At 45.4% G+C, this 24,946-nt stretch overlaps 1 long non-coding RNA gene across 3 annotated transcripts in view; it reads right to left on the minus strand.

Moving 5' to 3' along the window:
• Positions 1-6,577: 6,577 nt before the first annotated feature.
• Positions 6,578-24,946, minus strand: part of LOC147346199 (uncharacterized) — a 45,604-nt gene continuing 27,235 nt past the window's right edge. The window contains exons 2-4 of one of the 3 annotated variants that reach the window (XR_015153482.1): positions 21,398-21,626; positions 20,728-20,818; positions 8,005-8,119 (exon numbers count right to left, since the gene is read on the minus strand). This is a non-coding gene — a long non-coding RNA (uncharacterized LOC147346199). Of the gene's footprint in view, positions 8,120-19,164; positions 19,591-20,727; positions 20,819-21,397; positions 21,627-24,946 lie in introns of those variants that run through there. The other 2 variants (XR_015153480.1, XR_015153481.1) reach the window with 2 other exon arrangements.

The following is a 24,946-nucleotide window of genomic DNA, read 5'->3' on the forward strand; positions in this document are numbered from 1 at the left end:
AAACTCTCAGGGACAAGAGATTGTATCTCCATCATCAGATAACTGCAGGACTAGGCAGGCTGAGAATACCTCCAGCTTTGCACAGGTCAGGCTTATGAGAGGTGCTGGAAAGGGCAAAGGAGCAAGATGAAAGGTTTTCAGAATGTGTATGTGTGTGTGTACCTTCAAGGGATTTTCAAGTGACACTAAAGTTGCAGCCTTTAGTGGTCGATGGAAGTCTGGTGATTAGTTTGGGGTGCATATTTGACAACATCTAGAGGCCAACTACACTATTGCTCTATCTCATTTTACAGCCGGTATATGTTCACACCATGTGTGTGTGTACACAACTCACAAGGAGAGAAAGAACCAGAGAATTAGCCTGACACAGGCTGAAGGATACCAGTTCCAAACTTTCTTCATAACTCTGTTTACCATTGTTCACGCCAAGAAGTAAAGACCAACGCCCCCTCCCAGACTGAAGTCATAAATCTCAGGCCTGTGGGAACAGGGCCCACCCTTCCCAGCAGAGATAGACAGAGAAGCTGGCCGGGACACACGGAGTGTGGAAACTTCCACTGGCCTGCATTTGACCTCCCTACCTCCAAGTTCTTGCATCTTAAAGGGACCCTGACTGACAGAGAGCAAGCTGGCTGGAGATCCCGGATCTCTCTGCTGGTTTTGAGGGGTTATCCTTGAGCAGAGGGCAGCTTCTCTGTTTTATTAAAAACCTAGGATGCCTGAAAACTTGGGCAGGGGTCAGAGTGTCCCTTATATCCAGAAATTTGACTTATTTCAACTCTACTTTCAAAAAACCTGAGCTGTCTGGGGTTTAGCTGGGCAATTGTGTAGACGCAGGGCATGCGGGGAGGCAGGACCCCTGGGCTTTCGCTGCCCTGCCCTGAGCAAGCTGCCCACCTTCTGGGCCTCCACCTTTGCCAGCCATTTCATTGGAGAGTTGCTGGGTTCAAAGTCAAAGTGGCCAGTTACTTCAAAAGGAGATCTGTTTTTAAAAAAATGTTAATAATAAAAAATAAATAAATAAACTAGGCAACCACAAATAATTCGTGAATAACAAACACGTGCCAGGGTCTTTAGGAGAGAACAGTGAGGACGTGCAGAAGGGCAGCTATGCTTTCTTAGAACCTGCCCCTCAAAATCACAGGGCTTGCCCCAGACTGGTCCTTCCAGTATCTTGATGCTCAATTACTGCAGTTGAGCAGCTGTCCTCATCCCCTCAGTCAGACCCTCAGGCAACGCCCGGCTCCTGCTCCTGAAAGGCAATAGTGACGAGACCTCTCACAAAGGCAGCATTGGTACCGCCCTCACTGAGGGCAGCCTCTTTTCTCTGTCTTATTGCTTGTTCCTCACATCCCCAAGTTCCTTCCCTTGCATCCGCACTCCCAACAGGGCCATGCCCCACCCATTCCTAATTTGTCTGTCTTCTGCTTTTTGTGGCCTGTGGCTGTGGGACCATGTGGGTGGTGAGTTCTGTGGGTGCAGCTGGCATACCACTGTCTCGTGCCTGGCGCTGTGGCTGCCCAATACGGCAGGAGCCCAGCATGGCCTTGCCTTCAGAGAGCATGCTATGTGGCTGGAGGAATAGGGTGGCTGTTAGAACTGCTGGTTAAATATTCATGGTCCTGTCCCATCAAGGTGTAGGATTATACTTCCTGCTCACTGTGGAGGGTAGAGCTCCAGCCACTGAGTTGTGAGCAAAAGTGTCATGTCACTTCCAAGCCAGAACATCTAGCCGCTGAGGCAAGATCTCAAAAACTCTCTCATCTTTGGCATGAGGACCAGCTACTTCAAGAAGTCAGCTCCTTCAGCACCCTGAGTCTCTGAAGAACAATGTTAAGCAGAGCCCACCCCCTCACCCCCCATAAACCACATCAGACATTTAACATGAGCAAGAAATAAGCCTGGTTGTTTTAATCCCCAGAGATTTGAGGGCTGTCACTGCATCATGGCCTAACCTACCCTGACTGGTACAGAGACACAAGAAGCGGAGGTCTTGGACGAGAGGAGAGTAATAAAGGGCTGGGCATGGTCATATTCTAAATGTTACAGAAATGGTGGTAAATGCCAGATGCAGTGAAGAATTATCATAAGTTGGCATGGTCTGGGGCACTTCCAGGAATTTGAGTAGGATTTTAATTAGGTTGATGAGAGTGGGAAGAAATGTTCACCTCCCCTAGTTCCCATAAAACTTAGGCACTTATTCTAACCTAAATGCACTTCCAACATTTCATTAGTCAGGAGGGTATCAGGCTTCAAATGCATCCCTCATGACCCCCTGTCCCCATCCCAACTGTCTCTCAACACACATTTTCAGTCTTCCATCTTCACATACTCTTACCTCCAGTCTGAGAAAATGTGGTACCCTTCCCCTGTCCCTCTCCAGTTCACCCCCCAGTGCTCAAGGGCCCTACCCCCAATGATCCACCCTTCTCTTCTCCTGTGTGTATACCTCCCTCTCCACTTGTTCCTTGCCAGTAGCCAGCAAATGCTCTCAAATGCCTCTCAGTTTGAAATAAACATCACCTCTAAGCCTTGAACCAACCTCTGCTCTAGTCTGAATGATTAATATACTAATTCTATACTTCCCTATTCCTTCAGAATCCACTGTGAGCTTCTTCCTTACAAAATCAAATTCAAGATTTAGGAATCAAATGCTCTAAAAAGCAACTCAAAGTATATTTATTCCAGACTTCATATCTCATCCCTGGCCAGTGTTAGCCACATCACAATATATCTGGGAAATCAATATTTTATGAAATAAGGATTTCAAGAGGAAAGTTTACCTTGGCTGGCTAGATGTGGGTAATTAGGTATGTGGTAATGACAATAGACCTGATTTACTGTGAAATGCTCATGCCATTATGGTAAAATAATTTGGCTCATTAAATAATGTCTGCCAAGAGTACTGCTCCAATGCACTTATCCGCGCTCAGTGACAGTGGGAGAAAGAGCCCTGGAGAGGCAGTCAGGAACCCTGGGTTCCCATCCCAGCCACCAGCTGGCCAGCTGTGTGATCTTGAGCTTCATGTGCCTTCCTCAGGCTTCAGTTTGCAGCCCACCCACCTCTCCTCTTAATCAAGAGAGTTGGACTAAAAGCCATGCATTGGCCTTTAAAACTGCAACACTATTGGATTCTTTCTCATCTTTTTTTCTGTGCTAAATTATAGTGGTGTCAAGAATGAAGAAAGAATTGGAATTCTATCAATTTGTTCCAGATATGCAGGAACAAAATACTTTTCAACGTATAGCAAGTGTGTGCTATTGAGGGGAACCAGCTGGTGAGCAACTGATCTAGGCTGGTATGCGGTTAGTACCTTTTAATAGAGAGGAAGTCTACATAGAGCTTGGCACTCTGTTCTTGTCCCAGCAATACCTCTGTTGGCTGTATGATCTTGAACTTGTCACTTAACCACTCTGGGCTGCATTTTGGCTCGAAAATTCCATAACATCTTACATGTTCTTGAAAACCCCATCTGCAATCTCCCCAGACTCTCACTTCACCCTCACCTTGAAATGAAGTTTTTCTTGGAATATGTAGTTAGCCCCTAACCTAAATAGTGGACCCTAAAGCACCATGGCAGAGGTTCTTCCTCTCATCTCCCAAACCAGATCGCCTGGGCCACTTCCTACTCTAAGACCACCCACGCCCTGTTGTTGTAGGTGCTTACTTGCCAAGTCATATCTGATTCTTTTGTGACCCCATGGACTATAGTCTGCATGCCAGGCTCTTCTGCCCAGGAATACTGGAGTGGGTTGCCATGTCCTTTTCCAGATCTTCCTGACCCAGGGATCAAACCCGCATCTCCTGTACTGGCAGGCAGATTTTTTAATTGAGCCATCAAGGAAGCCCCACTCATGCCTGCATGTCCCCAAATACTGGGATCTGAGAGTCCCAGGAGATTAAGAGAGCAGTTTAGAGAATTCATACCTTTCAAACACTGAATCTGCTGTTTTCTAGCACACAGTACATTAGTGACTTGGAATTATAAAATTATTGTAAAAAGTAATCACTCTTCTGAGTTCATTCCCTGGTTAGTTAACTAGATCCCACATGCCAGACCAAAGAGTTTGCCTGCTGCAACTAAGACCCGGCACATCCAAATAAGTAAGTAAACACTTAAAAAAAAAAAGTAGCCATATTTACATAGTGTTGAAGTCTGCAAACAGTGTGACTGCGTCATTTCACTCGATCCTCAGGAGACTCTCCTGAAACCTTTGGCGTATTCCATGGAAGACCAGGGGCTGGGTCTCCTAGAGCACTGTGTGACCTCAGATAATAATGTTTCCTTGTTTCTATATTAAATAAACACAGATAAATTAAGGAGTTTATCGTCTGTCTCTCCACTAGAGTAGAACAACAGGAGACCAGGGTCTTTTTATTGTTGTTGTTCTTTGCTGAGTCCTAAGTGCTACAGTAGGGCCATGCATACAGTAGGTGCTCAATAAAATTTTGATGAATGAATGAAGGCACACTGTATATGACATTTTAAGCTGAAACTTGAGACTCGGGGAAATGGTGTCATTAAAGACACAGCACCTTAAGCTCCAACCCTAGACTCCTTGAAGTTCGTTAGTTCATTTGCCCTGAAGACTGGATATTAGGATATGATCTACCCCCTCTTTACAGAGGAGGAAGAAGAGCTCTATGAACGAAAAACATACTCAAGGATACACAATCCAGAAGGAACAGAAGCCAGGACTAGAACACACATCAACTTGACAGTCATTTACTTCACAAATTCTGTGTGCTGAGAATTGGGTATGTTGCACTTTTAAACACAAGGAAGCCACAAGGGACTTCTGCTCCCAGCTGGCTTCCTTCCTGGCAGCCCTGTTCTTTTTTAACAGTTGTCAATATCCAGGCCTGGGCTGGGGGTTCCTTCCTTCAAGATGTTATGTCACAAAGTCTCCCATTTTTCCTTACAAGTCCTAAAAACAGGCATGCCATCCATTTTCAATTCCAAAGATTTACTGGTAGTTTCTATGGGACTACAGAGAGGAGGACAAACAAGTAAACATGCGAGAGATATAAAGTCTGAGAAATTAGACACACTTTTACAATTACGGTTCTGATCTGTAGCTTCTGACTCCTTGTTGGGCTTTATGTGGAGGTCGTCAGATGCCTATACCCAGAGTCCTCTCCACTGCTCCACTGCACCTTCTGTTTTCTTTCCTGGGTCCATATTTTTTAATATGCCAGCCAAGATCACTCACGTCTGCCACACTCCTCAGCCTGCCAAGACCATGGCAATCTGCTCCATTATTTGAAGAGCCACCAAAACTCAGAGACAACTGATGTCTGAAACAACAGAAACACTTCCTTGTTGAGCAGAATATATCACAAATTGTTGGGGTGGTTGAATACTATCTGTAATAGAACCACTTGGGGAGCTTTTAAAACATAACAGTGCATGGGCCCAAGCTGGACAATTTAACTCAAAATCTCTGGGGTAGAATCCATGTGCTTTTTTTTGGCTGTGCCACATGGCTTGTGGGATCTCAGTTCCCCAACCAGACCAAAGCAATGAAAACCCAGAAACAAAACCAATAGGCTATCAGGGAATTCCCCTGGTATACGGTCTGGATATGGATTTTTTAAAGCCCCCATGTGATTCCAATATGTAGCCAAGATTGAGAACCTGCTCCCTTTCCTCTGGGGTATCTGAAACTGTGGTTAGGCTAGTCTTTAAAACTACTGGGAATTAATTAACATGTGTATTTAGGCCAATTCCATGGAGCTAGCCAAGGCAGTTCCCACGACAAGCTTCAAGGGTTCAGTCCTCAGACTCTGTCTTCTTCCCTGAAAGTATGTGATAAGATGTCCCCAACATACCACCAACCAAATATCCCACTGATCCTAGAAAAATCTAAAATATGACCAGTGACCTATTCTGCCAGTTTTCTCACTCAGAGTTTCCAGATTCCTTTCCCATCATCAAGACCCTCAATACTTGGCCCCAACATCCTTTTCAAACTTTTTTCCACAACATCCCTCAACATCGACCCAATCACTGGCAGATGACCCCATCTCCACCCCCCATTTTAGTTTGCACATTTAATCCCGGCATTCATGCACGAAACTAATCAAAAGTGCCCTTCTCCACTATCTGTCTCTCCACAGCTTATCTTTAAGACCCAACTCAAAACCCATATTTTATATGCAGCATTCTGTGTGACCATGCCAACTCTCAGAAGCTGCTTCCTCTTCTAAGCTTATTATCCATCACATGTACCATTTATTCCAACACCTCGAATACACTATACAGCCAAGTGACTGTGCACTCCCCAGTGGGCTGTAACACCTACATATGGTAGAAACCAAGGTTCCTTGATTGTGCAATCTAGTGTAGAATATTGAGAATCTGAGCTCCCTTGATAATTCTAGGGATTTTAGAAAGAATCCTGCAAGAGTGTGCATGCAATGAACTATTTGATCTTTAAAAATCCTGTGAAGTAAATATCATTGTTATTTTCACCATGTTGCCAGTACAAAAAACTAAAATGAGAATAGTCCATCTTTATCCCCAAAGACACTAAGACAGACAGAAAAGCTGGCATGAGGAAATTAAGACTTAGAGTGAGTCACACAGGCTTTTAATAAAAGAGGCAGAGCCAAAATTCAGAGTCTCCACTGCCAGCTCAGTGCTTTTTTTCAACTAGTCACCAAGTTGTGTCCAACTCTTTGCGATCCCATGGACTGCAGCACGTCAGGCCTCCCTATCCCTCACCATCTCCCAGAGTTTGCCAACTTCACGCCCACTGAATTGGTGATGCCATTCAGCCATCTCATCCTTTGTCACTCTCTTTTCTTTCTGCTTCAATCCTTCCCAGCATCAGGGTTTTTTCCAATGAGTTGGCTGTTCACATCAAGTGGCCAAAATATTGGAGCTTCAGCTTTAGCATCAGTCCTTCCAATGATTATTCAGGATTGATTTCCTTTAAGATCAACTGGTTTGACCTCCTTGCTGTTCAAGGGATTCTCAAGAGTCTTCTCCAGCACCACATTTTGAATGCATCAATTCTTTAGCATCCTGCCTTCTTTATGATCCAACTCTCACATCTGTACATGACTACTGGAAAAACCATAGCTTTGGCTCTACAGACCTTGGTCAGCAAAGTGATGTCTTTGCTTTTCAATACACGGCCTAGATTTGCCATAGCTTTCCTTCTAAGAAGCAACTGTCTTCTAATTTCATGGCTGCAGTCACCATCTGCAGCAATTTTAGAGCCCACAAAGAGGAAATATGTCATTGCTTCCAACTTTTCCCCCTCTATTTGCCATGATGTGATGGGACCAGATGCCATGACTTTAGTTTTTTAATATTGAGTTTTAAGCCAGATTTTTCACTTTCTTCTTTCCCCCTTGTCAAGAGGCTATTTAGTTCCTCTTTGCTTTCTGCCATTAGAGTGGTATCCATTTCTTCTAAGGGATTCTTGTCCACAGTAGTATATATAATGATCATCTGAATTAAATTCACCTTTAGTTCATCGATTCCTAAGATGTTGATGTTTACTCTTGCCATCTCCTGCTTGACCAAGTCCAATTTGCCTTGATTTATGGACCTAACATTCCAGGTTCCTATGCAAAAGTGTTCTTTACAGCATTGGATTTTACTTTCATCACCAGATATATCCACAACTGAGTGTTGTTTCCACTTTGGCCCGGCCACTTCATTCTTTCTGGAGCTAGTAGTAATTTTCCTCCACTCTTCTTCTGTGGCATACTGAACACCTTCTGACCTGGGAGTGCAGGGTGGGGGGCCTCATTTTTCAGTGTGATATCTTTTTGCCTTTTTACACGGCTCATGGGGTTCTCCTGGGAAGAATATGGGATAGCCATTCCCTCCTCCACTGGACCACATTTTGTCAGAACTCTCCACTATGACCCGTCCATCTTGGGTGGCCCTACCAGGCTTGGCCCGAGCTTCATTGAGTTATGCAAGTCCCTTCACCACGACAAGGAAGTGATCCATGAAGGGGTCAACTAATAAAGTGGTTCTCAAACTTTAGCATACATAAAAATCACCTGAAGGGCTTGCTCAAATAGAAGATCTAGGTGATAATTGATGGTACTGGTCCAGGGGTCACCCTTTCAAGAACAACTGTTTTTATATATTTCCTAAAAGAAAAAAAAAAGATAGAAATAGGGATTCTGTTAGAAATATAAACCAAAGTCATGTGGAAATAATAAGAAATAATAAATTACTGAGCCTATTTATTTCAACATATGCTTGTCTATGAGAGTAATTTGTTATAAATTGCAAATAAAAACTCAAATTTGTAATAAAGAAATCATTCTCATTAAGACTTCAAGTCAAAATATCAATATGTTCAAAAAGGTTGAAATAAATCCCAGCATGATAGATACATAGTGGATAGATCTATCTATGATAGATACATAATGGAAGAGAAATAAACTAGTAGAATGATTTAAAAAAAAAATGGCAAGGAGAGAATGGAAGCCAGACTATCCAAGCTCTTTGCAAATTCCTTTATGTGGGAGGGAGGTTTGTGGCTAACCAACTGATTGCTCCATCAATCTGCTTATTACTTAATCAATAGATCTTTGCCACATATCAACTCTTTACCATTATCCTCTGTGACCAATGAGTGGAATGTGAAAGTGACCCAACAGAGAGTTCCCACTCATGAGAAATATGCTATGCAGCTTCAGATACAAAATATATAACTAAGAAACTTTGAAGAGCATGTAGAAATGCCAGGGTCTTACTGATGAGTCATTCAATGAAGGAATTAATGGATAAACAAAGTTTAAGAAGTTCAACTTGAACAAGATCTTTAAAAATGGGTAGGATTTGAATGGATGAAGAACAAGAGGAATGGTATTTGAGAAAGAAGGTGTTGTGAGTAAACTGAGAGCAAGGAACCTGCTCACCCGTGTGTGTGTGTGTGTGTGTGTGTGTGTGTGTGTGTGGTAGAGGAGGGTAGGGAGAAGTAGTGAAGTTTTTACTAGCACACAGAAGGTCCATGGAAGCAAAAAAGATAGTTGTAGAAGGTAGGTTTAAGACAGCAGACTAAATCCAGAATGTTCCACAGATCTTCAGGGCTCTTCCCATAAAGGAGAGGAGCCATGGCTGACTCTTGAGCTGAGAAGACATGTGAGAGAGATTAAAGTTGAAAGCAATACCATCACACAAATACCATCCTACCCTCAAGGGAGAAGGCTGGTCAAAGGCCGAGCTCCCTGTGGTCAACGCAACAGACCAAAGTCACGATCTGTCTCTGCCCTTTGCTCATGCCCTCTCCTAACATCTGCAAGCTGGGGCAAGAGTGCATACGAAGGCCCATGTATGCCATATGGCTACATAGGCAGGAGTGATAAATCAAGATAACAAGTGCAAATTAAATGTATCCCCTCCTCCTCCATCCAAATATATCTTTATATCAACCTGGAAAACCAAGTTTGACTTTAGAATACTCAGTTTTCTGTACCAGAGCCTGGGAAGGTATAGGGTCCGGGGTCCAGCCAACACCACTTTCTTCTTTCCATCCTTGGCTTTGTCCACATTTTAAGGTCCTTGTGCACGTGCATGTGAACTTGCCAGACCGTGTGTCCCAGCTCCTCCTCCTGTAAATAGCCACCACCAGTCCAACCCTCAAGTCTTAAGGTACACACAGCACCTGGTGTGTTTTCAGAAGAATGAACCAAAGAGGAAGCCCATGCAGCCCCTGGCAGTGGGCTTGGAACCATTTAGTCAGGAAATTACAGATCCTAGATACCCAGGGTGAAGTCTAGACAGTCAGCTACTGTGAGCATGTCTTTGTGGTCCCTAGGTTTCTTGCCCAGGTGGAAGGCGGCTGGGAGAGGGGTAGAGTAGGGAGCCTGGATCAAAGCCTCCTCTTGCCTGGGTCTAAAGGTGATTCAGCCTCTGAGCTGCTGTGGGTTTGATTTCTACTGTTAACATTCCACAGCCAATCCATCTCCTCCCTTCACACATCTGTCATTCTCTGTGCTAGAAGTTTCTCCCTTCCAGCTAATGAAGGAAGGGTCACCAAATCATAATGCCAGCCTGGGCTCTCAGGGCCACTCTTTGATGGAGAGAGCTCAGTCTACAGGGAGCCAAGCCAAACAAAGCATCCTGCAGGGGTCTCACCTGCAGCGATTGTAGCCCATCACTCATAAGCCCCCCTCCCTACACTCCAGACGTCTGCAGATCAAGGGTTTCAGAAGCCCATCTCATCACTTCCTTTTTAATCTCCACGTTACACTTGTGCCCTCCTTCAAGTGCTCCAAGGTAATTTTAAAGAATATCTCATTTTGCTTTCATTTTGCTTCAGCTTGGCCTTCCCATAAATCAGGGCTGGGGCAGAACTTGAGAGGACTAGGCTAATCAAGACTTCAATCTTGAGAAATGTTTAAATATAAATCAAAAGACTTGAAGGCTCTCCAGATCCTCAATTTTCTTTGAAAGCCTGGTTTGTCTCGTTTTTATTTTCTCCCCTCTTCTTTTTTTCTGATTGGCCATGCTGAGCTCTGAATTTCATCCGGGTGCCCCTAGAAATATTTCTAAATAGTTTTAGATGTTTTCTTTAAGGCATTGCACCAAGCGATACAAGAGGGCTATTACTAACTGCCCTGGGTGGCGGGTAGGGTCAGTCTACAGAATCTTGCTTTGAAGAAGCAAGAATTGAAGAATTTCAATTTGAAGAAGAATTTCAAACTTCAGGAATTAAATGATCCTAAAAGGCATGAACAGTGATTCGACAGCCAGAGCGAACAGAAATGAAATCAACAGAACCATGACTTTGGTCATCCCTCCTGTTTCAGATACCTTTGACTCTGTAACAAACCATCCAAACTTAGTGATACAAAGTAATAAGTCACTCATTGGAATTATCTCTCACAGTTCTGGGAATTCAGCGGCAGTTCTTGCTAGGTGTCTTCTATGAGGTTGCGATCAAAAGATGGCTGGAGCAGGGGTCTTCTCACAGGATCCCACACATACCCAGCACTGGGGTTAAAAAAGGCTCCAACATCACCTGGGGCTCCTTGAGCAGCTCCTTCCTCCCCTGTGTCATCTCTACATGTGGCCCCTCCGGTATGGTGGCTTCAGTATACCCAGACTTCTTACATGGTCTTTTAAAATCTAGGTTTTATAGTTATTGAGGTATAGTGGGATCAGGAGACACTTTCCACTGAAAAGACAGTTTAGTAAATTCACAGATCCCAAGAGAAAGAGGCATACTACACCACAGAGAGCCACACGGGGAAGCACCAGGGTCAGTTAGCGGGTGGGGTAGGGTGGAATGTAGGTGAGAACCTTTACTGCATTTCAATGGGAGGAAATGGTGGAGCAGAGGAAGCAGGCTTAAGACTGGCTAGTTTAAATAATCTCGTCAGGCTCATGGGCATGCGAGCTATCCCTAGTTGTCTGGTATCTGGCCCTGAGATGATCAGAGCAGATGAATAATGGCCCAGAATGTGAAAGCCCAATATAGGAGGTGACTGGGGACGTGGACTCTATCTGTATCAGCTAGTTTGCATAAGAAGGATGTGCTCCCAGGTGAGTTCCTTGCTCTCTCTAGGAATTAACTAATTTTGGAGGGACAGTCCCTTTGGTGTCAGCAAAGCATTAAAATACAGAAAATAAAAAATAGGGGTGATATACATGGTGGCTCAGGGCTCCAAACATGCAAATCCAAAGCTACAGAGAGCTAGGCAGAAGCTGTACTGCCTTTTCTGAACTGGCTTCAAAAGTCAGTATCACTTGTCACTTTCTGTGTATAAAAAGCAAGTCACAAAGGCCAGCCCATAATCAAGAGGAAGAGAATAAGTGTCACCATTTTTAAAATTTATTTTTTGTTGAAGTATAGTTTGTTTGCAATGTTGTGTTAATTTCTGGTGTACATACATGTGTATATAAACCTGAATCACTTTGTTTTCTTTCCTATTGTGGTGTATTACAGGCTATTGAATAGTTTCCTGTGCTAAACAGTAGGACCTTGTTGTGTATTCACTCTCTATACAATGGTTTGCCTCTGCTAATCTCACACTCTCAATCCAGCCCTCCTCCACCTCCCCTCCCCTTGGCAACCACAAGTCTGTTCTTCGTTTCTGTGAGTCTGTTCCTGTTTCATAAATAAGTTCATCTGTACCACAGTTTAGATTCCACATATGAATGGTATTCTATGGTGTTTGTCTTTCTCTTTTTGACTTTTTTCACTTTGTATAATATTCTCTGGACTCATTCATGTTGCTGCAAATGGCCTTATTCATTCCTTTTTTTTTTTTTTTATTCATTCCTTTTTATGGCTGAGTAATATTCATATATAGACATGGTACATGTATGTGCATATGTATACACACACACACATGTATATGTATATGCATGTTTACATATACTATGTCTCCTTTACCTGCCCATCTGTCAACGGACATTTAGGTTGCTTCCACGTCTTGGCTATTGTAAATAATTCTTAATGACCAAAGACTTAAATGTAAGGCATGACACCATAAAATTCCTAGAAGAGAATGTTGGCAAAACATTCTCTGACATAAATCATACCATTTTCTTAGGTCAGTTTCCCAAGGCAATAGAATAAAAGCAAAAATAAACAAATGAGACTTAATCAAACTTAAAGGCTTTTGCATAGCAAAGGAAACCATAAATAAAACAAAAAGACAACCTATAGACTGGAAGAAAATATTTGCAAACAAGAGCTACCTTTTGATGGAAGGATTGCCGAAGAACTGGCGAACGTGTTTAAAACTAGCATATCTCCCATAATAGTCTCCATAGCATTAATGGCTAGTAGGTCCTTTCCCCCATTCCATACAATCCAGAAGTCAGAGACTTAAAAGCTATGAAATCCAATTCTCTCTCTCTATTAGAATCACATTTCCCCAACCACAGAGCTAGGCCGACTGTTGTGATTAGAATAATCTTCAGGACTTCCTTAAGCAGGAGTCCAGGAGAGGAATTGTGATCCCAGTGCTGTGAGTTATAGGAACCTGACACAGTGAAGTCCATCAGGTGCTCAGTGTACAAGTATCAACTCTCCCAGGAGATAGTCAACCGTAAGGATGACATCAAGAAAAGAGGAAGCCAGCTCTGCCCTTCAGGAACATGCACTCGAGAGTAGGAGAAAAGTCATGAAACACTTATTGCAGGACATGAAGTTCAGATATAAGATAAACTAGTCTTTGAGGGTTTCATGGAAGACATGGGTCTTAAAGGACTTCTCTGACACTGTCCCATTTCCATGGTTAACTCGCTCCCTTCCAAGGCCCAGCAGCCCCTTTAACTCTGTGAACCAAACCTCCTGATCTGTCCCGCAAAAAATAATGCTCCTTCCCTCCCTGGAGCTATATCATTTTCCACCCTAAAAAGGCTCTTTCTCTCCTTCACTCATTAACATCTTATCCTCCTTTTCAATCCACCTTTTCCATGACCCCTTTTCTGAACACCCTCAGTCAACCACTATCACAGCTACTGCACTCTGAGGATCCAGAACTTCTACTACCAAGCTCAACATGTACAGGTCACTTTTAATACTGTTCATCATCATTTCAGGCTTGATCTGTTTTCCTCCCACTAGATTGAGGTTATTGCCAACCATAAACCACATATTCTGCTTGCCCTGAATGCCACCAACTGTTTCAAAGCCAAATCTAAGTATCTTATATATATTACACTGGGCCACAATGTAAATAAACAGTATATTTAGGGCCCTGGACCAGCTTCAATAGAAAGAGTGTTCTGTTGACTAGTTTTCCATATTGGGACTCCATACAATTTTACTTGAAGGAAGGACTCTGTGATCAACCAATTATTGAAAACCATTGTGGAAACAGCACTGAATTAGGAACTGGAGTTTTGGATCATCAAGCCTCCCCACCTATAACTGCCATTCCTGTCCTACTTCTCTCACAGGGAGTGTTATCAACTAGCTAGTGCTACATAATAAACTACCCCAAACTTACAGGCATAAAAAAACAGTTTAGCTCACAAACTGAGCTTGCCTTGGGTCTAGGACGGCCCTGCTCATGGGCCTGCTAGCATGTGGAGAGTTGGCTTTGGTGGGCTTTGTTCATGTGGCAGCGGTCTTCACTAGGATGAATCAGGTGGCTCTTAATCTCTAGAAGACAAGCCTACACTTATCCCATGATAGTCACAGGAGTCCAACAGATCGCAAAGAAGCTGCAAGGCATTTGGTGGCCTAAACTCATATTTAGCATGATGTCACTTCCAAAAGTCCTACTGGCCAAAGCAAGTCTCGAGGCCAACACAGATCCCTGGGATAAGGAAGTGGATTCTGCCACTGTAGGAAGAGCTGCAAAGGCTCTTTATAGAGGGCACATGTCCAGAGAGAGATGGAAAATTAGAGCCATTTTTGCAATCAACCTCATGGAGGATATGAAGATCAAGTGAGATCACACATACGGAGGTCTTTGAAAAAATATACGACTTTATGCAAGGGATAAACATATTCATGGAAGTTTCCTTTTTCTTATCAATGGGTTGGCATGGTAGTGATGATCTAAGACACATTCTGGTGTTCACACTGACAGGGATGTTTACACAGTAGGGAAATTACTTCCCCCTCCATAAATGGTTTTCTCAGTTATGGTTATTTTCAAATGTTTTAAAATTATGTCTCCTTCAAAAAGAAAGGGGGGAAACCAGCTTTCATGGTTGTGGGTTTGCTGTTGCTCCGCATATGTCATTGCCATGCCTGCCGCTTCCACGTCAGCAGCGTGGAAGCAAGTGACTTACCCATTCATTTACTAGGCATGGGCCAGGCACTAACTCTGCACCAGGCCTGCCACAGGCACTAGAGCTACAAGGACAAATAAGACCCACCCCTGCCCTCAAGGTGCTTATGGATTAGTGGGGGAAACACAGTGCAAAGTCCTGGAGGTATAAACTGAAGCCTGTAGGAAATGTAAAAAGGAGCAGCTAATTTTGCTTGGGGGGAACCAGGAAAATCTTTGTAACGAAAGGAAACGGTGCCAGAGAGAGAGCATGTGGACCACGTGGAGGGCTGATGGAGGGAGGAGCATGTACAGAAGTATGGAGCTGTGAAAAGAGATGGTGAGTTTGTGGAGCCCTGAGGTGTGTCCCGAAACCAGAGTGTGTGATGTGTAAGACAGCATGTTGGGATATTGATGCTGGGGAATAGATTGTGGTGGAGTATGAAGAGGTCACAATACCTCAATCTTTAGGCAGAGCCATGAGATCAGACCTGGAAGACGTCTGCTGGCAACAGGGAGGTGTTCAGTCATGAAGGAAACCAGACGACATGAGCCAGAGTCACAGCAGAGCCAGGAGGGGATAAAGTGTTCATGAAGGGTCATCCTTCTGCCCTGGGCAGGGAGGGTAGAGCTGGGTGTGGGGGGTGGGGGATGAAAAGAACAGCCACTGTTTGAATGGGCACTTTGGGAATAAGGAAGGGAGCTGAGAACAGAGGGCAGGAGGGCTAGGGACCCAGAGGATCAGCCACCTGATAGGCACAGGCCATGAGTGTGCCAACATCCCCAAAGAGCCCCGCACCGTAAGACAGGGCTGCAGGGCTGAAGGACAGGCATGGGCTGACAGGGGAGCAAGGGGTCCAGGGTCCTCAGGGGAGACACCCTGGGATGAGCCAGCTCAGGATCCAAGCTAAGTAGAGAGGCCATAGCGCAGAGCCTCGGGCAGCAGGGGGCTAAGAGAGGGAGCTGAGAAGCAGCACTTGTAAGAGGTAGGCTTCACAAGAGGAAGGAGAGCCAGGGACTGAAGGAGAAGAGAGAATTAGCACACCACTCATGGCTCAGCTGGTAAAGAATCCGCCCGCAATGCAGGAGACCTGGGTTGGGAAGATCCCCTGGAGAAGGGAAAGGCTACCCATTCCAGTAATCTGGCCTAGAGAATTCCATGGACTGAATAGGCTATGGGGTGGCAAAGAGTTGGACACGATGGAGCAACTTTCACATTCACTTTACTGGTGGTGGCCAGAAGCCACACCAGCACCTGCTCTGAGTCAGAGAGACCAAGTTTGAACTCTGGGTCTGCCGTACACCTGGGGCAGGTGGTACGTCTTCTCTTAGACTCAGTTCCGCTAACAGAGTGGTGGAGGGGGGCTCAGCACCAAAGCAGTCAGTGTGGGCTGCTGCATCCTGCCTTAGCCTCCAGGACAGCTATCCAGTCTAAGGTCTGAGTAGCACAAAGAGAACCACGGTCTGAGCTGCTCCTGTACTCCAGAGAAGCTGCCCTCATTTTCACATCTGTCTGGGGAATAAGCAACCCCTTCGCAAGTACTTCTGAAGGGTCCTTTGGTGCCCACAGCCCATGACGCATGGGACAGCTCTACTTAGAAACTTCCTCCCTGAGCTCTCCGCCCGCTTCTGCATGTTTACAGACTCCTCCCACCTTCCAGCTCCATTAAGCCAGCATCTACCACCAGACAGCCCCTGACATGTTTGAAAACAGCTTCTGTAACTGCCACCACCCTGAGTCTTCCCTTCTTTTTTAACTAATCATGCTAGGTTCCAGACAGACCGATGGCCGAGTTTTCCTGTTTGTATGTTTATCAGAGAAATAGCGTTAGGGAAACATCACCGGAACTACTGTCATGACACGTAATCGATCCATCACTGAGGGTTCAGAAATCAAGGCCTGGAAGGGGCACCTCAGTTCCACCTACTTCCTGGTCACTCATTAAGCCCTCCAAATCCTGTTTTTTATTGTCCACGTTGATCCTCCAAAAAATTCTCTGTGAAAGAGGACAGGGAATATTATTCCCATCTTACAGACAAAGCAGGGAAGGTGCCAACGAGCTGGAAACTTGTCCTGGGGTTTATTTGCCAGCCAGCAGGCATCTCCTCCTGCCCCTCTCCCTACAGGGTCCCCATACTCACAGACCTACTGTGTGCTTTGGAGGACAAGATGCAGACCTGAAGGAGCAGGCGAGGACCCACAGCAAATGTCTATAGGTGATCAGCGAAGGGCAGGGGGGGTACAGGCTCGAGACTAGGGAGATTTCACAAAAAGAACTTGAAGGAATTGAGTCAGAGAGGAAACAGGAGCTGTCTCTGGAGCTGGGGGCTGGGGCAAGTGATCATGCCATCAGGATGAGGAGAAGGAGGGCTCTTGAGAGCCGTCTGACAGGTGGCCAGAGGACAGCCATGCTGGAAGAACGGAGCCTCCCTCATCCAGTGGAACTCTGTCCTCTGACTCCCCAAGGATGACTCTAGAGCAGAGAGAAAAAAGCGAGACAAATCTGTCATGAAGGGGTACCTTCTGACAGAAGTGGGCAGAGTGGTGATGAGTGAGCTACAGATGCAAAAAAGAAATGGTCAGACAGAGCACGCACCACCCAGTCCAGCCCAGAAAACCTTTGCTCTTGGCCCACTGGTTTCTGAAGTTTCACGAACCCTTAGTCACGGAGAGATGATGAAAAGAAGGGCTCACCCTGGGCACCTAGTCTAGCTGAATCTCTGCCTCTAGCATCTAAATAGCCCCTGATCTAAGAATAGACTGAGACAACCCCTGACAAGCGAGGAAGGAAACGATACTGGACCAGAGAGGAGAAAGCTTTTTTTCCTTATGCACTACCGACCAAAACCACATCAACAAAAAATAAATTAGGGTTTATTTATGGGAAATAGAAAATATTCTTAAAACCCATGAAGAAGAGACATAAAATAATCAACAACTATTATAAGTGTTGAAACACAGAATCGAATATGACTTAAACATTTTAGAGATGAGAAAATTGAGGTCAAAACGAGGGGATGGTTTTCCTACTACAAACATCAAGCCTCTGGCCACACTCTTCAGTACCCTTTGCTGTAGCATCACTGTGCCACTGGCACCAATAGGCAGCGAGCTTATTTCATGTTCACTCTTCATCTCAGTGACACACTCTTTGGTTCCAAAGGCATCCACCTCCTTAGGAACACTCCAAATAATGACATGGAGCACCCCAAACTCCGCACACAGAGTCTCTGAATCCACTGCCGTACGAGGGGTCCAGGCTGATCTCCTCATCACTCCGCCCAGGCTTTGGCATGAAAAGCCTTATCTCCTTCATGGAATCCCTGACCCCTGGGAGAAGGGGCTTGAAAGGATAAATGCTCTACATTCCAATTTTCCATTATTAGAAAGAGACATTGGGGAAGCGAAGAAGGAAGGAAAAGAGAAAATCTATCTGAGGTTTTTTTTGCATGTTTCACAAAGGCTTCTTCTTTGTGTCCCAAAATTCTCTTCCAGTCTTATCTAACATCACTCCTCTGTCCTGTATCCCACGCTGTGGTGATCCCAAGGTGGAATGATCTTTCCCAGATTCTCTCCTGACAAACTCCTATTCATCCTTGAAGACCCTGCTCAAATAACCCTTCCTCTCTGAAGCCTTGCCTGCCCCTGTGTCTCACCTTTGCCCATACTCTGTAGGTCGTCCTATTCATTTGACCTCACCTTCACCACTGCTGAAATCCTATGGACAGAGGAGCCTGATGGGCTACGGTCCACGGGGTCAGAAAAGAGTCGGACAGAACTTAGCAACTCAACAGCAGCACCACTGCCACAGCAGTTTGCCCCAACTTCTGTTCTCATTCCCACTAGATCCTGAGTGCTCCCTGGAGCAGGACTGTGACTTATTCATCATAAATCTCTATGGTCTAAAACAGTACCTTATGCACAGTGCTTATTCAATGATTGTGGATGAATGAATAAATAAATAAAAACAAGAATATAGGCACTAGGGAAAAGAGACAGAGGAAAGCACACAAAACTCCCACATGCAACCTGCATACCCAGAAAGGAAATCTTAAACAAAACACCCAGAATAGAACTAACAGGGAAATATAATGTGAGGAGTGGTGTGTTGATAAACCAGCTCTTAAAAAATCCTAATTTCTAGCACTCTGCCAATTTTAGTGTTAAAAATCCCACCCATACTAATTTCAAGACGCTAACCTGACCTCACTAAGCACAGAGTTGGGAGGAAAGGCTCACAGTTGATTCTCCCGAGCTGGCATAAGCCAGTTCCGGGGACGGCTGAATGAATGCAAGCCACGTATGTCATTTTAAAATGTCCTAGTAGTCCCTTTAAAATTGTTAAAAAGAAACAGCCAAAATTAACCTTAATATTTTTAACTCAATATATCCAAAATATTACTTCAACGTCCAATCCTTATAAAAGATCATTACTAAGATATTTTACCTTCTGGGTTTCACACAGAGTCTGCAGAATGCCAGCGTTATTTTATACTGCAGGACACCTCCCCTCGGACCTTGCACGTGACCGGCCACCACCGGCGCTGACAGCGCCCGTCTCAAATCGAAGTCAAAGCGACACAGAGACAGGGTGACGGGGACATCCTGCCATTTTAGGATTTTTCGATGGGGATGATTTTTAAAATGGCGTTGTCCTTTTACAACTCGGGCAGAAACGGTGCTTGTCCCGCGGGCTGGATTAATTTCAGAGGGAGCCAGATCTGCTGCACCTTAACAGGACCTCACTGCCTCCTCTCACCCACAGGACTGCTCCCTTGGGAGCCCGAGTGCTTATTAATTACCACACATTGCTTCCAGCTTTCAATGCGCGAGACTGAAGGCAGCTAATGAACCCAGCTGCACCCTCCTCCGCTCCGCGGGCCAATTTAGCATCAGAAATGGCCCTCCCCCTCCCCAGCCCTCCACCTCCCCTCCCCGCAACCCCTCTGCCCTCTTCTCCCCCCACCCCCCGGCCCGGGCTGCTTCTACTGGAGAGTGCGGATCCTGGAGGAGGGGGCTGGATTTCTCAGAAGCCAGATGTGAATGGAAGTGCTCAGAAACGCACCTGTCGATTAGCAAGGGGGCGGCGGGTTACCGCGGTGCGGGGTGGGGGGACGCGGGGACAATGACAATGCCAGGCCTCCTTCTTTGAAAGGCGAGTTCTGCAGCTCTGAAGCCCTGGCCGGCGGACGCTGTGGGCCCTGGGTTCCAGCCCTAGCTCCCTGTGACTTTCAGAAAATCCCTTCATCTCTGAAGTTCGCTTTATGCTTCTGTAAGCTGACACTGAGAATCTGGCAGCAGGTTTCTGCATATAGGACAAAATGATGTTTGTGGGAAATGCTCTGGAAAATGGTAAATGCTGAAATATTCAGATCAAAATCAGCAGGCCTTAATAAGAGATGCACAGGTTGGAGACTGGATGGCTTGAGCTCTTCTCTTGGGTCCCTCAGAAACACGCTGTGGACTAGTCCTTTTACCTCTCTAGACATTTCCCTTAGCACTAGAATGAAAGGGCCCATCTAGTGACACAAACAAGACAAAGTTCCCTTCCCTCTTGTGACAGAGAGAGACAATAGACAAATATGATGATAGTACACTATTAGGTGGAGAAGGCAATGGCACCCCACTCCAGTACTCTTGCCTGGAAAATCCCATGGACGGAGGAGCCTGGAAGGCTGTTAGGTAGTAATAATACTATGGAAAAAGGTGATGTGAGTTAGGGAGAGAATGGCAGGGAATGCTGCCCTAGATGCAGTGATCAGGGAAGGCTACCTTGTAAAGACCTTGAGAAAACAAGGAGTGAGTCACGCACGTATCTGGGAACGGCCTATGCAAAGGCCCTGAAGCAGGAGTGTGCCTGGCTGGCGTAGGCAGGATGGAGAATGCTGTGTGGTTAAGGAGCGGAGCACAAAAGGAGAGGAGGCGGGAAGTTAGGTAGGAAAGATAGTGGGAAGCTGGTTCTCATAAACCTGAGAGGCATAAACGTGGGTTAGGATATCGTTCCCAGTACTTTGGAAAGTGATTGAAAGATCCAGAGCAGAGAAGCAGCATGATCTAATTTGTTTTCAAATGTTTCTTCTGGCTGCCGCGTGGAGCATATTCTGTAAGGGAACAAGAGGAAGCAAAATGGCAGTATCCAAAGGCACGATGGGGGCTTGGACCAGGCCCTGGCTGGCTGCACTCCCCACCCCTACCCCAGCCTGGCGCAAGCTTTGAGTCCATCCTTTGAGGATTTGCTTTGTCTTCAGACCCACAGGTCTCTTCCCTCTGTCCTTCAATCATGTGTCAGTGGTTAGCAAGTGTTGGCTACCATCCTCTGTGAAATAAACAGGGCTCCCACAGACCACAGATTCCCAGGTAAGGGGTGGGGCCCCCAGGTAGGGATTGGTGGGGCACGGTTCAGATTATGGAAAGCAGTAGAGATTAAATGCCAGCTATAATTGTGCCCCTTTATCTACTGCTTTAAGAGCCTGTCATAGATTGTGCATGACTGAGAGTAATGGTATAGAAAAATATTCTTATTCTGCTTTATTTTTAATTATACACTCACAAACACAGGCCCTTAACTGCTACTGAGAACACTGGGCCTGTAGCATACCACCACACAACCAGCTGCTTTTACCAGTGTGTCAGCCCTGGGAATGGGAACCCCCTTCCAGGATACTCTTTCTGGCACCCACCTGGTTATAAGATGTCTTGCCCTGTCCTCTGGTTCTGTCCTCTGTGTATCTCTTGTCTCATGAACCAGAAGGTAGGTTCCCAGCAGACAAGAGCCATATCTTCTTTAACTTGGTTTAGTACTCCTCATTAATTCACCAGTTGATAGATGAGCAGAAGGCAGTAGGATCAAAGATGTAAAAGCTTCTAGGGCGTTGGCTTCAGTTGGTGTCAACACCTGCCCTTGTGAGCCTGTTGAACCAAAAGGAATCTTGGAGGTCATTTAATCCAGCTCTTTGATTTTCCAGAGGAAGAAACTAACCCCCAGAGAGGTAGAGCGGCTGGCCCAGAGCCACACAGCTAGGAAAGACAACTGAAAATGGTGAGGAGAAAACGGCTCACTCTCACCAGCCAACTGTGTTAGCGCTGAAGAAAAGTGCAACAGAAACAGTATTCCATCTCAAGGCAATCCTCACAGCCATTCTAGGCAGTAGGAACAAATGACAGAATTACCCCGATTTTATAGGTAGAATAAACGAAGACCGAGATTCTGCTGAGTGGTATAGACTATATATTAAATTGGGGAGGTGGGAGAGGGGCAGAGTAACTGAAAAAGCTGAGTTGGTCCTTTCTTAGTTCTTGGAAAGGGAAAAGTTGGGATGAATATGTTATGATGTAAATATGATAATAATATAATATGAATATGGTAATGATATGATATGAATATGATAATGATATGATAGGAATATGACTGTCATTCAGAGGAATTTGAATTCTTCCATGTAGCTTCAGAGAACAGAATGAAGCCCAGCAAAGGCAAAGAAAGAAAATATGAATCTGGGCTCAATAGGAGAGACAGCTATCTGATCATGAGAACTGTCACAAAGGAGAGGAAACTGGCTGAGGGGACAGTGGGCTTCCAGTTGCTAGAAGGGCCTGGGCACCACCAAGAAGACCCCAGATCTTCAGGCACAGTTGGACTGGATGGCCCCTGAATTTCCTTTGAAGCCTGATATTCAGCAGTTCTGTGCAAAGGGAACTTGGCATTGGGTTTCCTCTCTTTGAAACCCCTAGGACTTGCTCCTACCCTCTTGGCTGGAGGCATTCTCCCAAATGAAGTCTTCCCAAAAATGACATGGAAAAGTCTTCCACTTCCTAAGGATGTGATGAAGAGAAATGGCCTTAGGTCATGTGACTTTCATAGGACCTGTGAAACACTTCCTATACTGTAAGCTTAGGGATGTGGCTCAGTTTCCAGAGAGTGTTACACAAACTCCTCTCTGGGTGATCCCTGAGGAGAGGCGGCTACCCACGGACCTCAATGCTGGAGATAAAGCAGTGTGGAGCCCGGGGGATGGACTGCACGACCTCTCAAAGTTCCTGCCAGCTCATTCCAGCTATAATTCTATGATAAAACCATTAGAGGGTCCAGAGGTGGTTTAGCCTCATTTCTCCCATCCTGGTGATTGAACACATTTTTTTTTAAATCCCATAAACCCTAAGCCATAATTCTTTTACAGCAGAGGGAAAGACAGAACAGTCATGCACAGTTTGAAGCAAGGGAGTTGCGGGGAGAGGTTAAAGGGAGAGGAAGGCTTGTTTAGATTGCGGTTGTCTTTTTTCGTTTGGGGTTGATGGGGGGATGTTAAATGTGAAGTTTGATGACTGAACAAAAGCAGAGCAAATGAGAAAAAAAGAACGTGAAAAAACTCAAACCTGCAGTTTTCTGATACACAGAAAGGAAACCCAAACTCTGCTCATTATGGCGCATATTTCTGGCAGATCATAACATTAAATTACAGCCCTGCAGCCTTGGCCGGGACTGGGGAGTTCTTCCCATGTGCTTCCAATTAAGCGCGTTTGAAGTTGCCCTGGATATTTATTTGTAGGGGATTTACTGCACAGAACGATTAAAGTTTGTTCTTGTTAGGAGTTTGGGGCTAGTCTGGGGGCAGGGGAGATGGAAAAGAAGAGAGTTAGCTAGGGAGAACGGGGGATGGCCAGGGTACCCCGTGAATACGTGTGTATGTTAGAAAGTGCACACAAACACACACACAAGAGCCCTTTGTTTTAAACATGGGGAGGGTTCAACATCTCTGACCGTGATTTTGTTTATAGGAAATCCTTTATAATGCACGTTTAGTGTTTCCATATGGAATTCTCTTAGGATATTTCTCAGCACCACCCTCCCCCTCCCCCTTTTTATTTGGATAAGGCAAGAGAAAAGGGACTGTACATTCCAAAGATTCATAGTCATTCCGGATCAAATTCAATGGATTTTGGCAAGAGTTGAAAAACCCAGATGCAGGGCTTCAGCCTCCCGCTGAGCCGCCTCCAGCTGCGAGTGTCTGGTGGAGGCACTTTGTAAAATCATGAAAACCCTATTAAATTCATGAAATATGATATACTGTCGTTTCAGACTAACTTTCCATTGAACTGTCCATGAAGAGAGAATTTGGTTAACTTGCTGAAGAAGGGGGAAGTGGCCAGGCTGGGGCAGGGTGGGGGCCCAGAGGCTCTGTTGAGGAAAGCGTAGCGGTGCTGGGAATCCTAAAGAGGCTGCACACTTGGCGGGTGTGGAGGTCGTGGGAGCTCCTCCAGACCCCAGCAGCACCCAACTTTGGAAAGGTTTGACTCCTCTCAGAGAGGGGTGTCACCCTGACTCCCCTACCTGTCAAGTTGCTGACCACCCCACTGTCACCAGTGAGCTGTCAAGATGACTTTTTAGAGCACAGGAAACTTCAGCTAAACCAGGGGATACTGTTAGGTTCCATTCCCTTGTTTTACAGCTGAAGGGCCCAGGATAGAGGGAGAGAGAAGGATTTGCCTGAGGTTTGGCAAATTAAAACCCCAGGGCTCCTGAGTTCTCTCCACCTCCCAGCACAGACCAGGCAGAGAAGTTTGCCTTGAGCCCCAGCTCTCTCTGCCTCCGATCAGAGCTGCTGACATGGTTTTTTGCAAGAACTCACAGGCCCAGACTCCCCTCAGCTACGAAATGACCCATCCTAAAGGAATTGGACACTCTTAGTTCATTTCCTATTGAACTATAATTCACATCATAAACTATTACATGTTTATTTTCAAACAAAACAGGGTGAGGACTCCCTGGAGGTGACTTGGTTTTGTTTCCTGGAAACTGCCCCAGGACATGGCAATGGCAGTTCACATGTGTGTGTGTGTGTGTGTGTGTGTGTGTGTGTGGAGTTTGCCTTGCAGAAAGCCAAGTGGGGCCCTTCTTCCTCAGGCCTTGGCACCCCAGGGACCGAAGTCCAGACCTGTAGAATGGAAGGGTACAGAACATCATGATCACTTGTCATCCAAGCAGTTGTCCCTAAAATAGGAATGTCATACTCTGTGGGCAGAACATCTCTGACCCAGCTGTCAGGATTGACTTCAGGCGTGGAAATGATCAGAATAAAAATTGACTTTAATTAAGCACGTATGGTGGCTTCCTAGGTGGCTCACTGGTAAGAATCCTCCTGCCAATGCAGGAGACACGGGTTCGATCCCTGGGTTGGGAAGATCCCCTGGAGTAGGAGGTGGCAACCCACTCCAGTATTCCTGCCTGGAAA

The sequence above is a fragment of the Bos grunniens genome, chromosome 24 (genome assembly GCF_055505025.1).
Source record: "Bos grunniens cultivar Pamir isolate PY7600 chromosome 24, Bosgru_T2T1.0, whole genome shotgun sequence".
NCBI classification, from domain to species: domain Eukaryota; kingdom Metazoa; phylum Chordata; class Mammalia; order Artiodactyla; family Bovidae; genus Bos; species Bos grunniens.